This window comes from Protomyctophum parallelum (assembly GCF_964188405.1).
Source record: "Protomyctophum parallelum genome assembly, chromosome: 12".
NCBI classification, from domain to species: domain Eukaryota; kingdom Metazoa; phylum Chordata; class Actinopteri; order Myctophiformes; family Myctophidae; genus Protomyctophum; species Protomyctophum parallelum.
Genome location: NC_139712.1, coordinates 5086139 through 5098398, shown reverse-complemented (window position 1 = coordinate 5098398; position 12260 = coordinate 5086139). Strand labels below are relative to the sequence as shown.

The following is a 12260-nucleotide window of genomic DNA, read 5'->3' as shown; positions in this document are numbered from 1 at the left end:
GCCCATGGCTATGTGATTCTTTCATTGCAGAAAGGACATGAGGGGACTGTGTTCCTGTGGCGGGAGGCCATCCTTTCGCCATGCCTTCTCATGGGAAACATGGTCCGGATGACCGGGATGAAAATGAAGGCCACTGCCGCGGGAACAACGTTCCAGAGCACAACATACACCAACATTGAGGTAATAGGCTACTATATTGTCATTAGAATAATAATGTTTGTAACAGTATGATGTTAGTGTAATTATATTGTCTAGATTTGAACATAATAATAGCCTATCTATCGTATGTAAAGGCTGTGAAAACATTAACATTTCAACCCAGAAAAAGAGCTAACCAAACCAATATATATAGATTGCATTTCCCCCCCTCGATAATCCCTCGATCTATCATTGCAGCTCCAACATTGGGATAGACACAGTGAAAGGTCCTGTATGCATAGGATATAATGACTGAAAACAAATTTGTTTGATTTCTACAGAATGCGGTTGAGTGCAGGGAAGGCAAGGTCCTCGGCGTCATGGAGACCGACCAGGGGATGGAGCTGCTCCTTGATGATAACAGCGTCGTCACCATTTCCCTGGCCAAATTTAATGAAACTTTCCCCCCCGAAAACCAATTCCCCCGAAAGGCTACCTTCACCTTTAATGAAGGTAACGTGGACATCGCCCTGCAGGTCGAGGAGGAAGAGGACGATCTTCCTCCTTTTCAACCAGTTTAATTCCTTTTTTTAAATATTAATTGTAATGTTGATTTTTTTTTTCATGTTCAGAAACAAGTTTAATTCATTTTTTTTATATTAATTGTAATGTTGATTTTTTATTTATTTCATGTTCATAAATAATTCAACCAGTTTAATTCATTTTTTTAAATATTAATTGTAATGTTGATTTTTTTTTCATGTTCAGAAACAAGTTTAATTCATTTTTTTATATTAATTGTAATGTTTAATTGTTATTTGTTATTTCATGTTCATTGTTCAGGAATAAATTTAATACTTAAATAATACTTGCTTTCTTTATCCCAACCAAGACTCACACATTGTTTCAGGGGGGAAAAGAACAACTCTTTCACTGTTTTAATAACATAATACAGACAATGTCATTGCTTGATTTATTGAATATGCCTACTTTATTATAATTTCATTACCAGTTGGCCGAAAAAAGTACACTAAAGACAGTTTTTAAAACCCACGAAAGGGATATGGCTTAATTGGTTATATATTGGAGTCCTTCTTATTCAGTTCATGGGACATTTAATGACAAATATATATATATAGAAACAGTACTATGCAACAAAAAAAAAAGTCATATAAACGGTTAGAAAGTTGATGCTCAATGTAAACCTTTATTATTTAGATTTAGATTTCTGCTATTCTGCATTTCAGCAGCAGGTGGCGCAGCAATGCATCAATGAAAATATGTAACCTTGAACCGGAAGTGATACTGATTTGCTATAGCTAACAACTCTATGATAGCTAGCTATGCACAACAACTAATATATTGGGACACCCGTGGTAATGGGTCAACTGCATGTGGGTGTTGGATGAAATCCTTGACAAGCTTATGGTAAGAATAATCAATAGATGTGACATTATGGGTAAATACAATGATAAAACGTGGTCCGTACGTAGCTCTTGTCAAATGTTGATTTATGGAGTTGTGTTATAGACTAAAGTCACACCGTGGGGTAGCAACGATATAATGCTAATGCTGGCTAGCTAACGCCACGTTAACGTTTCATCTATAAATACGATACAATGTTTGTCGATTGGTAAAATCTAAATGCACGTGTTTATGTGATAAAGTAGCTTATTGGACGAATCATTACCACGGATCCTTAGTTATAATCTGATCGGACAAGGACATGTTATGTTACGTTTCTCATCCGCATCCCATTCAGTAAGCTAGCTGTGGTTGGTTTATGTGTCATGGTGGAACTTGAATGACAAAGTCTGCATAAACGTTCATAGTTCAAATATAAAGTGCTCACGTTTGCTAATACCTGCCCGAGCGCAGTTGTATTTGAAATGTAAATGAATCTTTATGTTGTAGACGTTAATGTTGTAAATGTAGCACCGTGCACAAAACAGTCTGATTATCTACTATGTTTGGCTAGTTATTGCAACATTCATATGGTTGAAAAAACGTAATACGTGTATGCATACTTCTACTATGGTCAGTATGCAAATTCACATTAATGCTGTAAAATGTCTCTAATATATTAGGGTATCTATATCTATAATATTGGTAGTATTAGCATTCATTTATCATACAGTTATGTTGTAGCCATCACAGTAAACGATAAATTACATGAACATCATGATCATTATGTTCTCCGATATACACTTGCTAATAGACATACTAGTGACTAGTGTATAATGCCAAACACTAGCATAAATATAACTGAGTTTAGAAATGTATTTGTGTGGGTATAATGTACACAGTTTTGCTATACTATACACATTTCATCACCTACAAATATAGACTAAGTATAGAACATCTATTCTAATTAACACATGTGCACAATGCTTGATTATCTGACATTAAATTAATTTCTAGGTGTGCGCGTTATAAAATTATGACCGATATCCCATCTGATTATATATCTGCAGATACAGATTCTGACCGATTCCGATATTATACAGAAGACCACAATGGAAACAAGCCTAGGTGGCCAAAAGGCTGTTAATAAAGTATCAATCAATCAATAGATATACTATTTCTTCCCCCCCAAGTCTCCATTTTCACTACTGAGTACACAAATTAAATGTAGAAATATCTAAAGTTCATAGAGTTCATATTTTATTTGGCTTTTGTTCTAGACTATAGGTACTACTTGAAACATTCATCTGCTGCTTTCAAACATTAGAAATACACAAAACAAAAGCGACAGACAGGCACAATGGCTGTTCTGTGAGTACAAAGATTGACGCTCAGTCGGTCACATTATTGTGTCATCAATATCTGTGGAATGAATCTGGATTATTATTATTTTGAGACCAATCTGATAGGAAAATTTTGATATGCTACTGATATATTTATCACTTAATTTCCATGCCTTTAGAAGGATGGTTAAACTATTCATTTAAGGCAAGTGGTTCCCAAACTTTTTCTTGTCAAGGACCCCCACATTTACACTAATTAGTCCACAGACCCCCATTTGGAGAGAGAACACAGGGACGAAGATTTTTTACAGCTCTAGCAGTGATTCCCAACCTGTTTAATTTCAAGGACCCCAAGTTTGACATTCATTAGTCTATGGACCCCCATTTAATGGAATTTCTATCTCTGGGACCCCCAATTTATATTGTAAAATTAATGTTAATTTAACTGTACAAATGGAACCAAATGACCCAGTTGGTTCCATTTGTACACTCTCAGAGACTCCATGGGGTCCAGGGTCCATTGATTGGTTCCACACTATCATTTAGCTGGGGACTCCCTGGAACTCCCTCAAGGACCCCTAGAGGTCCCCAGACCCCACTTTGAGAACCACTGATTTTAAGGTTTGTGTTGTGTTCTGTGTTGTCAAAATGTTGAATTGGTACTTTTAAATCTTTCTCTGATTACAGAGTTGAGACCATTTTGCTCTGGGGTGAAACTGTCATGTCACCAATATGAGCAGACCTGGCCCACAATCCAGCCGACTGCTGACTGCCGCTGCCCTGTACTCCACAACCTGTACGGCCATTGAGGTACATAGTAATATAACTATTATAAAGTATTTGTAATGTCATTTATTGTGATTATTAAGTAAGTCAGAGAGGCTTATTGTCAATATCAGCCAGGGTGCAGGGGTCTATCCCAGTGCAACGTGCAGAGCTTCTTGAGCCCCCAGCTCGACCAGTATCTTGTAGAAGCCTGCATTTTCCCTTTAAATTACTTTGACAGCTGTCCATCATATTCATCACTTAAACCCATCCACTGTCATGTCATCCTGTGTTGTGTTGTCCAGCTCAAAGGCAGTCGGGAACCAAAGGCTAAGAAGAGCCATCCCAATCAACCAGCTGAATCCAAAGACGAACAGTGTCACAATGGTAACTATAATAACTCATATAACATGTGTGTTACAGCTCAAACTCATGTAAACTACTTATTAGAGGTTAAGCAGAACAAGCTGTTAAAATTACTGAAGAAATATGTTACTACTTAACCCATTTAAACCGTACAACATGTGGGAACGTTATAACTAATCCAACTGACGGGTTGCTCCTAGCGCATTTTCATTGATGTCAAACGAGAGAAAAAATATTCAGATTTTTTTTTAGTTGGTCTCACCTTCTGCACCATACTCCTTGCTCTTCGCGCATGCTTGTTGTCGTTCACTTCCCTGTTTACCTCTCACAAAGAGAGGCTTGGCGAGTGTAATCTAAGGAGGTTTTGACCAGATGGATATACTAAACTCTTAATTTCTGAATTCAACATGCCTCTCGTTGAAAACATGAAGCGAGTGATCATCAGCGACTTTATCGTAATCTTAGTGAGGTAAGCAAGCACAAATATGTCTGGAAGGGGGGTGGGGGGTGCTTACAGAGTAAAAGCGGCCATATCTTCCCGGCACCCCTAGCTTCTATTTTGAAAGAAATCCCAGTGCCCCAGTGTTAATGTGGAAACTACGTATGTCAACATGCGCACATACAGTACATGGAGCAAATTTCCACTAAATTTCTCTTGTGTTTCCATCACACCAAGGATCCAGGGCCTGAGATGGAAGCAGTGAGAGCCAGGAGAGCCCCGTCTCGTCATGCCCCAATACAGCAGCCTGAGAAGCTGTCATCCTCGACGCAGACCAAAATGTTCAAAAATAGCAGATGTACACGCTTGCAGCGTGGCACAGAGTAACGCGCTGTGAGCTTGTATATCTGCTTTTTCTCAATAGCCAACGCCAGCTTTATTTTCAATGCCATCCTAATATGTTGTCCTCACAACACATGTAGAGTAATACAAATGTGTGTGTCTCTGTCTGCCACAGCTGCGTTCAGAGATGGAGAAGAGGCAGTCGGTGAGCAAGGCAGTGACAGGAGCCCAGGCTGAGATGGAGAGAAAATGTAAACGGGTGAAGGAGATATGTAAAGAGGAGCTGTTGCAAGAGCTGAAGAAGAGTTTACATTCCATGAAGATGGTGAAAAAACACCTCATCTTCAAGCTGAAATTGTGTCACAATGTAACATATTTTGATCTTTACAGGGTTTCTGTCCGACATGTATACATACTAAGGGTCATCTCTTTCACTGGTGTACAAACATGATATTTGTGATTAGGGTTGTTCAGATGAGTAACGCAGGATGCGTTTTCACAGCCTAGAGAACATGTATTTTATATAGGATATTCAAATCTAGGCAATATAATTACACAAAGTTAAAAACATTATTGTATTGACAGTCACAATAGAATTACCTTGATGGTTGTATAATTTGTGTTATGTAGGGTTTTTCCCACTTGCTCATCTGCCATGGTGACCGGATAACTTTGTGCCACAGCATAATGCGCCCCCTTAAAAGTATAAACTAAGGGCTGATTCATACTCCTATTTTACCGCTGTTTCGGAGCTGTAGTGCCGAAATGATTTCGGCTTGTCAGAAATTTTCAGTAGCATAGAAGAGCTGACTTTAGGACGGTACCCGAACCTCAAATGACGTCACATTGTAGGCTCTACAACGCCGAACCGACTTTTATTCGGCTCTAAAATAGTAGTATGAATCGGCCCTAATCATGTACCCAACAAAGATCGTAAAGGGACAGTTTAACTATATATTCTCAGTATACTAACTATTTCACAGACTTGAAAGTGAACATTGAAAGACAAGTACTAATTATAAAACTGATCTGTTATTTTTTCCAATACATGTTTGCACACAGATTCCATGTAGGCGTATGTGACAGAAATGAGAATGTGTTGTATGTTTATTGTATTCATACTGCATATTTGTATGTTTTATATTGGAGCAGGTGTTAGCCCACCCCCAGCTATCCACTGTGGTTGTCTCACTCACTTTGATAGTGACCAACTTTTGTGTGTATATTTATATCAATATGTAGGCCTATGTGGTAGAAGTGCTCCTAGACTGAATGCAGGCCATATTGTCTAAATATGTCATCTGAGCCACATCGCTGGATCAAAGACATAGAAGGCTATTCAAAGAAGTCAAAAATGGTTTTGCAGTGGAACCCTGATAAGAGGGACTAGACATATTTGTATGTTCAGCATGCTGTGCAGATTTGTCACCTGAAAACAAAATGGTGTTAGATCACATAATTATGATCTTAAATGGAAGCACATCAGGTTTACAAATGTAAAGAAGTGGGTGAAATTAGTTGTCAGCTCCACAAGCTAGAGCGAAATGGCAAATCATCAAATTATGAATCTGCAATTAATTTGATAAACTTCAAATTTGATGTTCAATATCCACTTGGTTAAAACCGTTGTCAAATACTAGCGCTGATTGTGGATAAAATGTCCAGCAGGAGGCAGCAATGTTCAATATTCGGAATGCTATGTAATTTGAACCGTTAATGTGAAGTTTATGTACACGTTATAGTCTATCAATGCCTCACGGTTTAACAGGAAATGTACAATCTGTAATAGATAAATGTACAAGTACAAGAGCGTTACCACTGAATTTATATTCTCAAATCACCGAAATGAATGGTCACGTGTCACTTAATTACTCGGGCTGATCTTAATTGATATTGTTTTTGATGCGTGCATGTGTGAGATTCATTAACAGATGAAAACAGATTTTCAATAATGGCAGAATGGTGCAGTGAATCTTGTACATTTACGTAAGTACTGTAGGCTGCTTAATTTTGAGGTATTTGTACACTTGAGTAGGCTACCACTACAGTGATCCAAATATTTTATTTTTACCCAACATTTCTTTGACAGCTTTATTTAGGCTACTATAGTTCGTTTGTATGATTTTTTATTTATTTAATTTATAATATTTGGTGTAAAGCTTTACGTACAAACATGTTCGTACTTGTGTGTGTGTATATATATATATATATATATATATATATATATATATATAGATTACAAAACATTAACCGCTTCAGCAGTAGGCCTATATACATTTTGGTCATTTGAAAATAGACGAGCATATATGGGCCTATGTATATTCGTACGTCTCTTGTTTTGATGAATTGAAAATGGTGGGGCCTCTTGTAAACAAGTAATGTTTATGGTGTCGTCCACTCACAGCTAACAGTTTTTGTATTGAAATGTAGGCCTACTGTAATTCTGCAAACTTAATAAATCAATCTGCAATTTTAAAATATATTATAGTACATATTATTGTACTCTATGCAGAATGTGTAATTATTACACATTCTGCACAAAGAGTACTTTCTTTCTAGTTTGATACCAACACTTGTGCTTTTAGTATATTTTGAATTCTGGACTTTTTTACTGGAACAGAATGTTTCATTAACTATTCATTTTGGATTATTGATAATTTACAAAACGTGAGTACTTTTCTGTCTTCATAAAACAATTGTAATTATATATATTGAATCCAGATATCGTCCCCAAATGTACAGAGACATCCAACAGTCCATTTATTTATTTTATCTTGACAATGTATAAAATGCACGGCGTTTTGGGCAGATGCCCATATCTGCGACACCGTCACACCGCGGATTACATCACTTCCTCTTCTGAACGGCAAGGTAAATGGTCGCTATGGTCACTTTACTAGATGGAGTAGTACAATTTAATACCTAAATGAACAAATTGCGTTTAACCCAGTTTATTACTCAGCACCCGGCACCAGTATGTGTCTTTATGTGTTCGATTATTTACGTTTTAGTCATGCTATCAGGCTATGTTGGCCAGGCTAACTTATGTGCTAACAATAAGCTAATGGCTAAGGATAGCATGCTCGAGCGACAACACACGTACTCACGTAGGCAGTTTGTTTAAAAGATAAAGCAAATAAAACTGTTACTGTTATGACGTTCAGTCATACTAAATGGGGGCGGAACAGTGAAATTGTTGTAATGTCATAATTATATTGAGCTAGCCAACTAGGCTATCATAGTTTGAGCTATAATTTGCGAAGTAACAATCAAGCTATCGTTAAATCATGCATGTTGCATTTAGAGCGTGCCGGTGCTGTGCGTCAGTTTGCGTTTAATTGTTATGTTTACATTGTTTAGTCAGTTTCTATGAATTTATTACACAATTAATAATTTGTTGTACGGAAATAGTGTAGCCTAATATAAGATACTTCAGTTCGTATCAGAATTATTAACCGTTTGCTAAATTACAGTACATTTCAAGCACAACTCAATATAAAACTATTAACTGTGGACGATACCATAAAGCATTACACTTGTAATGCTCCACCATGTTCAATTCATCATAATATTTAGAGACTTACAAGTACACACAAACACTTGTGACCTTGTAGATCTCTTGTATGATGTAAACAATGTTATGGCTAATGGTTTTGAGAACTGAGTATCTTAACTTAGTCCTATCTTAACCTATTTTCTCCTCTCTCTCCTCCCACTCCCCCACCTCCCTCCTGGCGACCCTCCCTCACTCCTGGTGACTACTCATTTTACAAGTAAGAACATGTGTATTCTTATAAACTGAAACAATCATTCATTTAATGAACAAAAACATGACACCATGAAGGCAATTAACAATTTTACTTTGCTGATATACATTATTATTACTAAAGTCTTTTATACTCTGGCCATTCAAAAATAGACGATCTACAAGCTTGCATGATGGCAAGTTGGGAGCTTGTCTTTTTACTTAATATTGAAAACAAATAACTGATTATTTGCTTAAAGTAATTGTATCAAATTGGGCATTATGTGGCGTAAATGCATATCAAACTGGGGGTTCCTCAAAGCTAAAAATGTTGGAAATCACTGGTCCTGTGTACCACCCGGTGTACAGAACTGTGCCGTTTACCAGCTGATGGCACAAAACAATTACTGTGGTATAAGAGTTCTATTTATCCATCATGCAGGTACAATTTGAATGACATTTGTTGCAGATTCTGTCATTTAAGATTTCAGCCTTTATTTTTTATCAGACATATTGGTATAACAAAGTAAGGTGAGCATCTCCCAAAAAATAATTTCACTGTTGAAACTCTGGCAAAACAGAGCGCACGTGGAGTGATTTATCTGTCTGACTTGTATATCATGGTGTGTGAAGCCACAGAGCCATCTAGTGGATGTTTTGCATAACAGACATGGAAATGGCTCAATCCGGTTGAGTTCAGTTTCAGCATTGTTTTCAATGAGAAATAGACAGTGAGTTAAAATGTGGAGTCATTTTAGCATGCGTGTGCTGTGAGACATGGACATTAAGCTGTTGCCCGTCCATGGAGCAGTGGTGGCTATTACTATTAGTTACTGGGATTTGCTGGAGTCCACTCACTTGACTGCAGCAAGAATGTGATCACATTATTCCTCCCTCCCTGTAGAACGCTGCTGTCCCTTATTAGTATTGTATGACAAAAATAGCAGATCTACAAGCTTGCAACACACTGTGCTTGTAGATAAGCCTTATTCGGCATGCAACACCTCATATGCTGAAATATCAGTTAAATTGTACAGAGCTGTGCTGTTTACCAGCTGATGCCACAAAACAATTACTGAGGTATATTACTGAGAGTTCTATGCATTGATCATGCAGGTAATGAACAGAAAATGTTGCTGAACCTAACCTATGGTTTTTGAAGACCTTCAAATTCTTATTAACCCATTTTGACCTGAGATCAGATTCTATAAATGTCTTCCACATCCTGACAGTTTTCTGAAAAAGCTATGTTTCTATGTCAGTCGTTCTTCGGCTACAAGCTTGTAGTGAGTAATAAGGTCAGTGATTTTCAAACTTTTTGATTTCAAGGGCCCCAAAAAAAGTATGAAAATATGTGCCAGGAACACATTTTTCTTTTTAAACAGACCTGCATGCTCATTTGCTATTTTCAAATGGCCCAAGTATGTTGAAGTGCTTACATCTATTTAGATGCTACATTAACTCTTTTTGCTGGGAACCCCCTCAAGGAACTAGTGGTCATCACTAATACTCATAAGATGACACCATTCCTGCCTACCCACTTTGTCGCAGAGGATAGCAATGTGTTAGTGATGGCCAATTGAACGATAGGTTGAACTGTGTGAAGTGTTTAAATTGGAGCAGACTGATTAAATGCAAGCTGTTACAATGTAAGCCATTTAGTTAGAAATATGCAGCAGTGTGCATTGACCTTTACTCCTTTACCAGGAAATGATTGTAAATGGTCTATTAACAACACAAAAGAAAAATATTCTTTGAACAATTAAGTAATTGCTGATTTTCTCCTCTTAATTCTGCAGACTTAGCTGGTTGCTGTTGAGCTACACTTGAGTAAGTATTAGTTATCAACACTGATAATGTTTTTACACAATATTTAGGTGCAAGAAGTGATATCTCACACACACACACACACACACACACACACACACACACACACACACACACACACACACACACTTTTTTTTTTACTCACCACCACTCCACGCTATTTCAGCTCCGGTGGTCACCTCGCCACCGAAAATCCACACTATGAATAGGCCTTTAAGCCCTGTATGATTAGCAAAAATAGCAGACCGACAAGCTCACAACGTGACTTGTGAATCTGTAGCTTTATAGCTTAAAAAAATACTTATGTTTATGGTGGAGGGGCAGATGTTTTGGTTAGGGACCCTTTGACCAAATGGCCACATTCTGAGCTTGTAGAACTGCTATTTGCAGCACACACCACTGTTGTACGATGGAGCACACATTATACTTTAAATATTGAATTGTCTGGTTGATGTAATTAGCAATTGCATAGTCCATACAGTACAGTAACTGACTACATACGGATTGTTAATCCTGTGGGGAAGATTCAGAACAGCTAGCCTAATGGCTGCAAAGAAACATGGTAATAATGTTATCAAATATCAATGTACTTTTTCTACTATCTTGCTTATGCATTTATGTTACTGATATACTTGTATAAACGTGACTATGAATATTATTTCTTTCAGGTAAACCTTGTGCAGTGAACCCTGGGTTCCAGTGGATCCTGTTTTTCCTCTTAACCCAACACCCCAAACCCTGCTATCTCTCTGCCTCTGTCTTTTGTCTCTACCCTTTCTCTCTCGCTCGGAGAAGTCTCAGAGTTGGGAGCAACTCTTGAGACTTGCTCTGGTCATACCTCATACAAACCTGATATACACAATCCTTTATATACCAATCCTTTTGATACCAATCCTTTTGATACCAATCCTTTTGATACCAATCCTTTTGATACCAATCCTTTATATACCATCCTTGATATACAATCCTTGATATATGTTGACATTGATATACGTTGATATACAAACTGGCCAACTATCCGGATACGAACTCCGCCTCAACTCATCAGCTTGGTGTCTGCACTCTACATACTGAACCAGGACTGGACTGCGTACTGGGTACTGGATCATCAAAGCACACACATTTCACAATCTGTTTAGAATTAAATACTCTTAACATTAGTAGTCTGTACTCCTAGCAAGGAACACTTTGTACTAATCCAGAGTGCATTCTATTGAACAGTGTTCCATCAACTGAAGTAACTGCTATATTTAAAGAGTGTATACATTACAAATATATAATTTACATAATTCATCAATATATTGTTTAGCCTATATCCACTGAATATTGAATTACTAATCTGACTTCATTAGGCCTACTACTTGAAGGTTATTGCTTGTGTTAAAATTGTACATAATTTCATTGGTTCAAAACTAAACGGTATCATTTCCACATTCCCGAGTACAGTTTATGCATACATAGTTTAATCAAATCTTTGATCAAATACTAAATATACAAAAGTAGTGTTTCATATCTATATTTGAACTGCATATACTTATAGTTACCTTATAGATACACCGATTGAATTAATAACTGATATTTGTCTGCTGCACTAATCAATTCCTGTTATCTTATTTTCCTGTTCATATTTGTGGTCACTGTGGTCGTAAGTGGATGTGTTATAAATCACTTGCTTCTGTTTGGTACTATAGTGAATGTCCCTCAGTGATTGAGATTGCATTGTGGTTTTCAGTAGCTCACATCTGGTATATTACGTAGAATTCTGTGAAACTACAGTTGACGTCTGGTCCTATATTACAATTGTTTCATAATTGTCTGGGTGTCTATAAAACAAGTTGCTAGTGAACTATAGCCTACTGTATCAATCACATTCTCTGAAGATATTTGAATA

The 12260-nt window shown here is 37.1% G+C and overlaps 1 long non-coding RNA gene across 1 annotated transcript; it reads left to right on the top strand.

Moving 5' to 3' along the window:
- Positions 1-1503: 1503 nt before the first annotated feature.
- Positions 1504-5206, top strand: LOC310867814. Its single transcript, XR_014570027.1, has 3 exons — positions 1504-1566; positions 4693-4848; positions 4973-5206. It is a non-coding gene; the product is annotated as an uncharacterized lncRNA (long non-coding RNA).
- Positions 5207-12260: the final 7054 nt, after the last annotated feature.